At 43.4% G+C, this 12,319-nt stretch overlaps 1 protein-coding gene across 5 annotated transcripts in view; it reads left to right on the top strand.

Moving 5' to 3' along the window:
• Positions 1-12,319, top strand: part of KLF7 (Kruppel like factor 7) — a 95,055-nt gene that overhangs the window by 71,629 nt on the left and 11,107 nt on the right. The gene's annotated exons all lie outside the window — the stretch shown is intronic.

Raw genomic sequence — 12,319 nt, 5'->3', positions numbered from 1 at the left:
CCTATGTACTAGTAAATGATCCAATTTTTTTCTTTTTAATGTTAGGACAAATTGCCTTATAAAATATTGATATGCTTAGCCCACTTCTTCATCTGCCTTTACGTAATCAGGGAATAACAATTAAGATTAACATTAGCTTAACCAGAACAAATTGAGGATGCTGAAGCCAATCATTTGATACTTCCCACATCAAATGTGAGGTGGTTTTGGATTATCTACCCGTATGGGGTTGGTTTGTTTTTTTTTTTATACCATGGAACCTTCTTTTCTTCCTCTTTTTTTTTAATGTATATCAGATAGGTAGCAGAAAGTTAACTTTGCGTCCTAATAGTAAATGATTCAAGTTTATATTTTCCAATTTTTAGTTAGCAAAGAGAAAAAATCAACATACCTAGGATAACCATGAGGCATCAACTAATGCGTCATGTGCTAATTGAGGACTACTGTGGGTCCTGGATTGGGGCAGGTTTGATTTAGCCTCCCCTCCCCACCCTCCTGTACTGGGCTTCCATGCCCTTCTTTCCATGACTTCCAGTCCTCTCACACTGCCCTCAGGCTCTGCTAATTCCTCCCCAGCATGTGTCAGGTAGGCCTATTCTCCCTCAAAGCTGTGTGCTCCACAGTTATTCTTGTCTTACTACTACCGGTCTCCATGCAAGAAGAATACATTATTGGCTATATCCACTTGAAGTTACACACCTGAGTTGCCAACTTCTGCAATTTGATTGCATCTTTGGGGGGGGGGTCCATTCTGTGTTGGTTTATTTCTGAAGGGCGTACTTCTGCATTAGACATATCATCACTTTCAGAGTGGTTTGGTGAGACTTTTGATAGTAACTTAGCTTGGAACATGCTGTGTGAAGCTAAAGCAACATTTCTCATTCCTGAAATTAAATTTTTAAAAGTAATTCAAAATTTAGTTATTTGGTCATTGCGGTAATGATAGACTATTTCTGTATGTTTACCCTGCAATGTGGCTATTTTTACATTTCAATGCAAAACCCAGATTGGCCATGACTTTAAAAATTCACATTTTTAATAATAAAATTTCTCCCTATATACATCAAATTGAATTGTGTGAACCTGGCTTACAAAGTAATACCTTTACAAATAAGTGGGAGAAACGTCTCACAGAATCGTTTCAAAAAAAATCACATGGTACAGTTGTTATCTTGACAGTAAAAAGATGAATATTTTAACAACTTTTTTCTTCAAATTGAATATACTTAAATTTTTAAGTTGACCTTCAACTTTCTTAGGAATTATCCCTAAAAAGCTAATAAAAGTAATTTTTAAAATTAATCTTGGACAACAACGAAAGCAAAGAAAAAAAAAATAAAAACAAAACAAGGAAAAAAATTCAAAACAAATTACCCAGAATGCCAGTAAAACCTTTGTGTCCCCTAATGGTCACGCTCACCTGTTTCACAACTTGAGAACGTAATGATTCCGGTTATGAGTGTTGACGTCTGAAGTTCTTAATGATTTTACAGTTTTTGAGAATTGCCTTTTTAAGAGTTGTGGGAATTCCTGGAAATCTCAGGTACTGGTGCATTCTGTTCTCTACTAGACCTGTGCTGGGTTTTTAATTTAATTTTTTTTTTAAATATATATTTTATTGACTTTTTACAGAGAGGAAGGAAGAGGGATAGAGAGTTAGAAACATCGATGAGAGAGTAACATCGATCAGTTGCCTGCTGAACACTCCCCACCGGGAATGTGCCCACAACCAAGGTACATGCCCTTGACCGGAATCGAACCTGGGACCCTTGAGTCCGCAGGCCGATGCTCCATCCACTGAGCCACACCGGTTACGGCTAATTTAATTTTTAATTGTGGTAAAATACACACGACATAAAATTTACCATCTTAAAGAAAAACAAAGAGTTGTGGGACTTTGTTTTGCTTTGTTAGGGAGGGGATTAGTTGTACCTCACTCAGCCCACTGAAAAAATATTAGAGTACTGTGTACATTTTTATTTAAATAAAAAATCAATTTGACTTTGGAAATATTACGATACTCCTTGGCTTCTGAGAAACATGCCGTGGCATCTAAAAACACATGCGTTGAATTCACAGGTTGCACGCACATTGCCAAACCTCCAGTTGCCAACAGCTATACTTATTCTAGCACCTGGGATGGTTGCCAGTTTTTATGACCAACCAACCCAGTCTTCCTCCAACATTTCAAACAAATTCACCAAGAATCTAACACTTCACTTCTAAAGGAACGTTTTGGAAATGTTAACCGTCACTAAAAATGGAATATGGCCCCAGAGATTTGTTTAATCCTGTGCATTTCCTGACTGTGCGTCACGAGGCAAGGTGGGCGTGAGACGTGATTCACTGTGATGCTTGGGTTCCTGTTTCAGTCTCATGGAGAAGCCCTTTTGCCCTGCCCAGAGGTAATGGATGTCTCTGTCCCATAGCCTCCTCTGACCTCCTTCAGGCCTGCCAACTCCCTTTTGATATCATCATTATCACCCTAACGTCGTTTTTCCATTTGGGACTTTGTAAGTGACCAGTCACTCGTATGTGCTAGATTCCGCTGAATCTTCCTAACTATAAGGAAGCAGATTATTTTTTAGTCCTTCTCCGCACAGTTAAGGACAAAAAAGTCTCAAAGAAGAAGTTAATTGACTCTACAAAGCCACATTGCTGTTTTGGAGCAAAGAGAGAACTAGAAGAATCTTTTTTTGGAGGATTTGCCTGTTTTTTTTGATGACTAATCCATTTTGAACCCCTAGAGCACGGGTGGGGAACCTTTTTTTCTGCCAAGGGCCATTTGGATATTTATAACATCATTCGGGGCCATACAAAAGTATCAACTTAAAAATAAGTCTGCTATATTTGGTCAAACATTTAATTAGCTCACCCTTAATGCCTTGCAGGGCCAGACCAAATGATTTCATGGGCCTTATACAGCCCTTGGGCCGCACGTTCCCCACCCCTGCACTAGAGCAGTGATTCAAGCTTCATTGAGGCATCCAGGGAGGCTTGCCTTGAGGCCCTACAAAGTCTTCGGGATTGCCTCTTCCACACGTCAGTCACACGCATGTATCAGACACATTGGGCCTGGTGCTGTTTGCATGCATGCGTGGGGCTTTCCCACCTGGGGGCTCGCCTGATGCAGAGACCTCTGACCTTCAGTCTCCAGCAGGGTCACTGCTCAGCACAGATTAGAACAACAATTAGTGTTGGTTGAATGCAGCTTGCCGCAATGAAGAGATGAGATGTTTTGGAAATACTGCATATTATGGCTTATGAACCTGGAAGGCAAGGTGGTAACAAAGTTTTTGGGGCTGGGTATGGGGAAAAGTGTAGGAGGGATGAGCCCTTATGCTTCAGCTGATGGTGGGGTTTCCACATAGAATAGGCATTTTAAACCAGTACTGAACAAAACAGAAATACATTCAGGCCATACATGCGATTTAAAATGTTCTAGGAACCACATTTTTTAAAAAGTGAAAAGAAACAGGTGGGTATACATTAAAATATATGATTTTAACATAAAATCAATATGAAAAGATTGTTAATGAGATTATATTTACAAACTTTTTAAATTCTAAGTCTTCAAAACCCAGTGTGTGTGGTACATTTACAGCATATTTAAATCCATGTGCTAATTTTTTAATGGTTAATGGTAAGTGTAGTTTTACCAAAACAAGAGAATAAAATGTTCTTTCTGTTGGTCCAGTTTTTACATTTTAATTAAAATTAAATTAGAAGTTCACTTCTTTAGTCACCTAAGCCACGTTTCAAAGGCCCGTGGCCACATGTGACTGGTGTCTTCTATATTGGACACCATGGTTGTCAGCAGTTGTGGGATTAAGTCCTCATCCCTTCTTGCTGTCTCCATGTTCTGAAGTAGGAGCTACACCTCACATGAGTTTATCACTTACATTTTAGTGTGTGCATTTTTAAACAACCATTTTAAGGTGGTGATCCAGACTATGAGGAGTTAACCTTACCTCAGCCAGTTATTGTTTTATGAATAAAAAAATAGAGTAAATACCCGAACACTCTATAAAGGGACTAATGCTTTGTGCAAATTCAACAAGTAGCCTAGTAGGCCTTTGGGTGAGCAAGTCATGGATAAACGAAACAAACAAAAAAATCAACATGGGACATGAGTAATGAGCGTACATTCTATCTTATGTTATAGTTATAAGTGCCTTTGAAAAATTCTGGGAAATAAAGCCTTGGTCTCATTTTCCATCAATCACCTAATTTAAAAACCTTGAAAAAAAATTCAGCTGAAAACGAAGAGGACTCTGAGATAGTTTTCCAACACAGAGATAAAATCCTAGGGTCCTTTTCAGTGACAGTACATACACCGGAGAAAGGGTTGCCAGGTGACGGAGCGATGTTTACGGCTTACTTTTCCAGGGGTAAGAAAGCATGGTGACGTTTTCTCTGTTGATGTCTTTATTCCCCAGGTGGCTCACCTTCTCTAGTGCTGAGTGTGCTGTGAGAGCAATGGCCGGGGTTTGCTGATTTCCTGTAGACGGACTCAGTGGCGGTATAAACCCATTACAAAGTACTCTTCCCCCTTTCCATTTTGCTTTTCCATTTCCTGATCTGCAAAATGTCACGTTTTCATCCAAGTCCTAAGGAGACTAGGACCTTGACATGCCCAGATAACAGAAATCTAGTAACCACATTAAAAAATAAATAAAAAGAAATAGATAAAATTAGTTCTAACAGAAAACTGGGCATGCCAAAAGTCCCTAAGTCTCCTTAGGAATTGGATTAGGAACTTGAAATGTTGCAGATCAGGAAATGAATGCAGAAAATTTGCATCTGTGATGTTTATTTTCAAGGGACTTTTAAACCTGGAATGCAAGAGTCGGACACAGGTTCATATTTCATGCTACAGTCTGCATCTTAAAGGCAAGTTATACTGCAGTACATTTGACATCTCTCTTACGCTCCCCCAAACACATCTTCAGTGAGAGCCTTTACCAATGAGTTTCACAAAATGACGCACTTGGTTTCCCAGAGGGGCTGTTGCCTGGGAGACTGGGGTCCCAGGTGTAAGGTGAAGGTTTCAGGAAGATGTTCAGGATACTCCTCTAGGCTTGGGCAGATAGGAAGAAGTGGAAGGGATCTTTGATTGAGGGAATAATTAAACCCCGTATGGAGTTTCACATTGTAGTCCCTGCCACAGAAGAGGGGCCAGGTTTAAACAAGCAAGCAAGAATTTTCTACTCTTTAGCCTGCTTAACACCCAGAATGAGAGGGACTGAACTACACAGGCTGCCTTGCCTGTCTGTGGGTGCTTGGGTGGTTGTTGCAAATCAGGATGCTTTATTCACTTCATGTGTTCCATAGCCAGGCCCTGCTTTAGTGCTTTTGGTACCACAGTGAGCAAAGCAGATGCCTGCATGAAGCTTATGCTCTTATAGGGGCAACAGACAATAGTGCATACAAACCAGATGCAATCTTGTTTTCAAGTGACTGACATGGAGAAGGTGGCAGAATCTGCTGTGTTAGAGGATGGTGAGGGTAGGTCAGCGCTCTAGGGAGGAGGCATTTGAGCAGTGATATGATTGAAGTGAGGGGGCCGGAGTGTTCCAGGCAGAGGGGGGAGCACGTGCCTAAGCCCTGAGACGGGAGCATGTGAGATGCGTCGGGTGAATCTGAGAGGGTGGGGTTCCAGGAGTTGTGATTAGAAAGATCGTGCAAATGTAAACTTTAGGGCAAGCATGTCAAACTCAAAGGCTAACACGGGCCAAATAAACAAGGTTTGAGTGTATGTGGGCTGCAAAAAAACAATTTTCATAGAAACATAGGTTTATTTCGATAGAGACATGCTGAATTAAAAAGAGCTGAAATAAATGAGTCATCATTAACATAAAGTAATAGAACATTTTAATAAAAATAGTATTTTTTCTTGAACATTAACTTACCAGACACTGAATAACTGCATAAATGAATAAGCATAATGCAAATAAACCTATTTTTCTTGTTTTCCGAAAGCAAAATATTTCCTGTTGCACATACCAAACAAGTCAGTCCAAGACTAATGACGTGGCAATCGGCTGCTAAAATATTCACTGCTGGTATTAGTGGAGAGAAATGGTGCTCCTGCACATAAGGGAAACGAATGCAACACGATTATAGTAATCAGTCAGTGAACGTTGTCGTTTGTTATTAATAATTATGTATAACAGGATATTGTAAAAACTAAGTTATGAAATTTTTATTAAAACGTTTCTTACATACTGTTATATTGCCTGGGCCGCAAAAATATTTGTTGTGGGCTGCATGCAGCCCACAGGCCGAAAGTTTGACATGCTTGCTTTAATCCTACCAGACCTGAGGCCCTGAACCTAACTGTCCCCTATACCTGGGCTCCTGAGCATTAAAGAGAAAAAACCAACACGATATAGAAAAATGTTAGTTACATGCAAACAAGTGGTTAGAATAAGATGGAACTTGGAGACATTGTAGAAAATAGGTCTACTTTTCATCTACCTTTCATCTAGCGCCAATATTCCACCTTTGTGTGGAAATTACCGAAAAATAGGTCCAGCGGTCTGGTAGGGTTAAGGGCCTTAAATGCTTTTGATTTATTCCGAGAGTGATAGGAAGTCATTGGAGCACTTGCATTTTAATTTCTTCTTAACCTTTCTTGGCTCTTCAGCTTATTTGGCAGTCTGGGGAAGCCAGTGGAAAACCCTTTGCAGAATAATGTTTTTAAATGCATAAAATGAAGTCCAGAGGATGTCACAGAAACCAATTATGTGGGAATATAAAGAATAAGGCCTCCTGTGAAGGACACACGTGTTCTGATTCAGGTTGGCAGAGGACTGCTCTGACTGCTGCAGACAGCAGACTGGAGGGACCAAGGATGGATGCACGGAGGCCAGCGAGCGTGAGGCCAAGCTCTTTTCATTTATACCAGAGGACAGGCGTCTCTAAGGCAGGGTGCGCGGCATAGAGTTCTGAATGCAGGAGGGAAAATTTATAACTTCTATTTATATTTAATTTACCCTAATTTTTTAAAACATCAGCCTAGTGCCATGGTCGGCAAACTGCGGCTCGCAAGCCACATGCGGCTCTTTGGCCCCTTGAGTGTGGCTCTTCCACAAAATACCACAAAATACCACATGCGGGTGCGCACATACAGTGCGATTGAAACTTCGTGGCCCATGCGCAGAAGTCGGTATTTTGTGGAAGAGCCACACTCAAGGGGCCAAAGAGCCGCATGTGGCTCGCGAGCTGCAGTTTGTCGACCACTGGCCTAGTGGGTCACGGTATTTTTTGTTTTTGGTAAATGAACTGGAATTGAATAGAAATAGCAGAGTGTGTTCACTAACCCATGAGACAGCAGGTTTTGATTCACGTAACCTTTGTCTCATGAAACACAAACATGCATATGCATGTTCCCTTATGTGTTGCGTGTTCCAGTGTAAAGTGTATTTTTTTATTTCTTTTTCCTTTTCAATTATAGTTTGTTTTCAGTATTATTTTGTGTTGGTTTCAGGTGTATAGCATAGTGGGTAGGTAATCATATATTTTACAAAGTGTCCCCCCAATCGTTTCAGTATCCACCTGGCACCATAAGTACATTCATATAATTCATGAATAAATCTATGTATACCAAAGGGACATGTCCAGAAAGTATGTGTTTTTGATCAACCAAACTTGATGATCATGATGTAGGGAGACTTACTCTGTAAGAAACTAACTAATAGAGGCCACACTGGTTTAGATCCCATGGCATTTTAGAGGCCATTTTGTGGGAGAGCATGAATTCTTGCCATGATTCAGCCTTGCAGATGTCAGGCCTGTTTCTCAAGCACCTTCACTCTCCCCAAGAGCCCTCGTTTGGTTATAAACCTATTTATGCCTGATTAGACCTGCTGTCACCGCTGAGGTGACATGTGCTCCCTTAGGGAGACAAGTTTCCTAGGGTTAATTTCCAGAAAGGAAAAGTAGTTGTTGACATTCCTCCTAAAATCCAGGGGGCTCTGAAGAGTGTGTTCTGCTTCTGGCACTGTGAGCTGTGGGCACGGTCGTGCTCCCTCCTCCATCCTCTGGGGTGTGCCCGCCTTCCTTCACACACTCCTGGACCGAAGTCCTGATGCTTTAAGCCTCTGTCCCATCTGCCTGTCTTTTTGACATTTTCATTCACTCTTGAGGTGAGTGAGCTGAGTGGCAGCATTATCCCAGGTGCCGTGCAGTATAGTATTGTGCAGGGGCCTGACGTTTTCTGTTCTATACCCAAGGAAAGAAGGGCGGGTGAGGGAGAAGAGCAGATTTTTGCATGAAATCTGCTCCAGTTATGACTGAACTGCCTATTTCTTTTCCCTCCCTTCCTCCCTCATTCACTCCCTCCTACCCTCCTTCTCTCCCTCCTTCTTTCCCTCCCTCCCTCCCTCCCTCCCTCCTTTTCTCCCTCCTTCCCTCCCTCATTCTCTCCTTCCTTCCTTCCCTCCCTCCCTTCTTTTGTTTTATAAAGAAAAAAACTCAAGCTTTTATAAAATGAGCAAAATCTTCAGGTAGGCGGTTAGGATGAAAATGAATACATTATGGATATAGGTGGCTCCACCCCCAAGATGAAGCAGTCGGTGCTGGTAATCTCGGCTACGCAAAATACTTCAATTTCACTAGCGCCTGCTTTCGAGTAGAAATTGGTTTATGGAAGTGGGTATAGAACCCGGAAACAAAGTCAGCCTCATCCCACTATTCCTGAGCCCTAAATATGAAGTCATATTTCTAATTCTCTTTTTTCCCCCCCTGTTCTTCTGATTTCTTAACTCTGCCTGTTTCAGACACCACTCCTTCATTTGGCTGAGTTCTTTCTTGGCTATTTTAAATTCCTTATTCGTGAGTATTTGCAGAAATGGCAACTTGCAGGTAAATTGAGCAGACACTGGAAAAATAGCTCGATGAATCATTTGATAATATGACTTGGCTACACTGTCCGGTCCAGAGGGGCTGTCCTCGGCGTGATCCTGCATAGCACCTATCCGTAAGCCAGAAGCAGTGTTAGTGACATGACTCAGTCGAGGCAAGCTCCCTGTGTAGTTGCTGTCTCCATAGTCGCCAAAGGGACACTGTATAGCTCCTGAACAGGACAGCTGGGTTGTGCCAGAGTTCACTTAAGAGCCTGCATTCTTTCATGGGAAGTAACTAAATCCTGGATATTGGTTGTCACAATAAAACAAAACAGAACTAATTTAAAAAATTTTCGCCAGAGGAAAAGCACACAGTTTGAAATGAAAAAGCAAAAAATACTCGAAGACATCCACTCGAACCTCTGTCTTTCATTTCCTCCATGCCCTTCCTTGTCCTTCAGAATGTGGTTGCCCGTGATGGACGGGCCGGTTTGATTGTGGGGTTGATTCTGGGGACTGGATGTCGCTGCTCCTTGCAGGGGAATGTCATAGGATTTCCCGATGCCTGGCTGCATTGGGGCTGTTTGGTCCCCGTGGTTCCAGCGCCCTCCAATTTTACTTGCATTTGAAGGCCTTTGGGGGTGGAGGGCGTTTTGAATTTCTGAAGTCTTTGGTGCCTCATTCTCTCTTTGTGTTGTTCTTGTTCGTGCTAGATTTCCTTGAAGTAACAAAGCCTGGTGGGCAATCAATAGCCTTAAGAAGGATGCCGACCCGCCACTCGGAGAGGGCACTTCTCCCTCCAGCTGGGCTCTCTTTTCCCCTGCAGCATCCTGCTCATTCAGAGCAGATCTAAAGGGCGCTCGGTTTTCCGGACCCACTCGCCATCAGTGCACTGAGAACGTACTGAAAGCTTAAACAGACTCTGTTTTCCAATATTTCGGTGGCACAGCTGTCTGGAGCCTGAACTCTGAATGTTTCTATTGACATCCGGTTAGCCCTGTCTCCTCCGCAGCCTCTGAGCACACAGGTGAACTGGGGAGGAAGGGAGTTCAAATGAATGGAACATTTACCTGTGCCAGGCTCAGGAAACGTGTCTGACACGTGACAGCTTATCTAAGCCTCACCATGAACGTGGGGCGCTCACCTCCATCTGACAGGTGAGGACACGGACGCTCAGCTCTGTAATGAGCTCGGGAAGACCCAGGTGTGCGCTCCCCAGAGTGGATTTGACATCTCCCCTCTCCAGCCTCCGTTCGGCAGGTGCACTTTTCTAAAAATCTGGCTTTAAGGACGGGGAAGGTGAACTTTTGACACTGCTCGGTGATTCATTTTCCCCGGTTTCCAGAGCTGAATGGTTTCCTCCTGTGCGCCCAGCGCCCTCGCGTCTCCTTGGTTCCCTTTCAGAGCAGTGCGCGTTTCGCGCTCCTCTTCTCCGCCGATCTTACAGAGCGGGGCTCACTAGGGCACCGATTTAATGAAATACAATTTTCAACCGTGTTTGGTTTGATTCCAGGTGATACAAATAAAGAATTGTGATCACTTTGTAGTCGGGCTTAAAGGGAAGAGAAAAGGTGGAAAGAAGAAAGTGAGTCAAGGATAGTCCTGGGCCAGGTCCCTTTAAGTGCCGCCTAGGGAAGGCTGAGCTGTGAAAGATGGAGAAATAATGGGGCAGCCGGAGATCATCCTTTGGCCCTTGTGTGTCCTGAAATGTGGGGTTTGGCAGTTTATAACGATCACAAGTTACGGGATTCTTCCACGTGTCAGGCACTGCTCTAATCTATACTAATAAAAGGGTAATATGCAAATTGGTCAGGACGCCCTCATGCAACGACTGAATAGCAGGCTGCGTGGGGCGACCAGGCTGGCAGGGGGGGGCACTTAGGGGCGATCAGGCAGGCAGGCAGGTGAGCGGTTAGGAGCCAGCGGTCCCGGATTGTGAGAGGGATGTCCGATTGCCGGTAGTCGGACATCTTTCGAGGGGTCCCAGATTGGAGAGGGTGCAGGCTGGGCTGAGGGGACCCCCCCCCGCCACACACACGAATTTCGTGCACTGGGCCTCTAGTGAATAGATAATATATATTAATTCACATGATATGAATGTATTCTCTCCAAACCCTCGGAGCTACATACTATTACATCTAAAAAAACAGAAGCAAAGGGAGGCTCACTTAGACGATGAGGAGCAGAACTGGAAGCTGAGCCGAGGAGGAAGGTTGGCTCAGCTCCTGACCACTGTGCTCACCTGCCTCTCTGTTTCAGGGCTCAGTAACCAACCCTCATGATTTCATGTGGTGTTTTTTTTAAAAAATATATTTTATTGATTTTTTACAGAGAGGAAGGGAGAGAGATAGAGAGTTTGAAACATCGATGAGAGAGAAACGTCGACCAGCTGCCTCCTGCACATCTCCTACTGGGGATGTGCCCGCAACCAAGGTACATGCCCTTGACCGGAACTGAACCTGGGACCCTTGAGTCCGCAGGCCGACGCTCTATCCACTGAGCCAAACCGGTTTCGGCTCATGTGGTTTTAAAAGACCATTTTCCCCCTTAATTCGAACCAACAAACCATACAGTTGAAAGGGTAAATATTTGTCATGTTGGGTGACGGACATGGATGGGCTAAGAAAAAAATAATAAAAGTCGCAGGAAAAACCATGTACTTTCCTTTCTGTATCCCTCCATCTGTATTTACTGTGCGAAAGGTCACTTGAGTACAAGAGCTCAAATTTCGTGCTTTTAAGCAGCTTCCCTGTGGCTAAAACCCCTGCTCTTCAAATTGACTCGAAACCTATTTTGTAACCATGTGTACCTCTCTCTAATGTGAGCGCTCTGGAGTCATTAGTTACAGACTCCTTAAATAGGACTTTGTGACTGTGTTTCACAGAAATGCCAGGAATCGCCAAGTGATTTTTTGCTTTACTCTCAAATTGTAGCCCTTTCTCGTGACCGTCCGTCCACTCACATTTACTGGAAGGAGCAGTGGTTCTGGGAGACCTGGGCTGTTTGCCTGGCCAGGCAGCTACCTGGGCACAGTTTGTGGTGGGAGAGAAGAGGAGGGAGGAGGCTGAGAGGGCTGAAATGGTAAATTACTGTAGGTTCTGGAGAAAAATAGATTAGAAGCATTTGTGGTTCAGATGAAAATAGCACATTTCCTGTCTGCTTGGACTGTGGGGGTCAGAGGGCTCCAGGGGATAGAAAATAAATAAAAATTGATCCCTCCCCAGTCGAAGGAAGTGCTCTGACTCTGGGAACGGCAGTGACAGCCCCAGATTTGGGGATCTTGTGAAACCACTTTTGAAGGTTAAAAAAAGCAGCAACCACCACCAACACACCAGGAGATCAGAGAAAGTGTGGCATGCTGTGTTCAGGAATGCAGTCTTTCAGGGATGATGTGCACAGCCCTTTTCCAAGACGGGCACCCAGCTAGCCGAGTCTGAGCAGGTATGTGGCCACCTTCTTCCTGCCACTGA

The sequence above is a fragment of the Myotis lucifugus genome, unplaced genomic scaffold (genome assembly GCF_000147115.1).
Source record: "Myotis lucifugus unplaced genomic scaffold, Myoluc2.0 scaffold_3, whole genome shotgun sequence".
NCBI classification, from domain to species: Eukaryota; Metazoa; Chordata; class Mammalia; order Chiroptera; family Vespertilionidae; genus Myotis; species Myotis lucifugus.
This window is presented reverse-complemented; position numbering and strand designations above follow the sequence as displayed.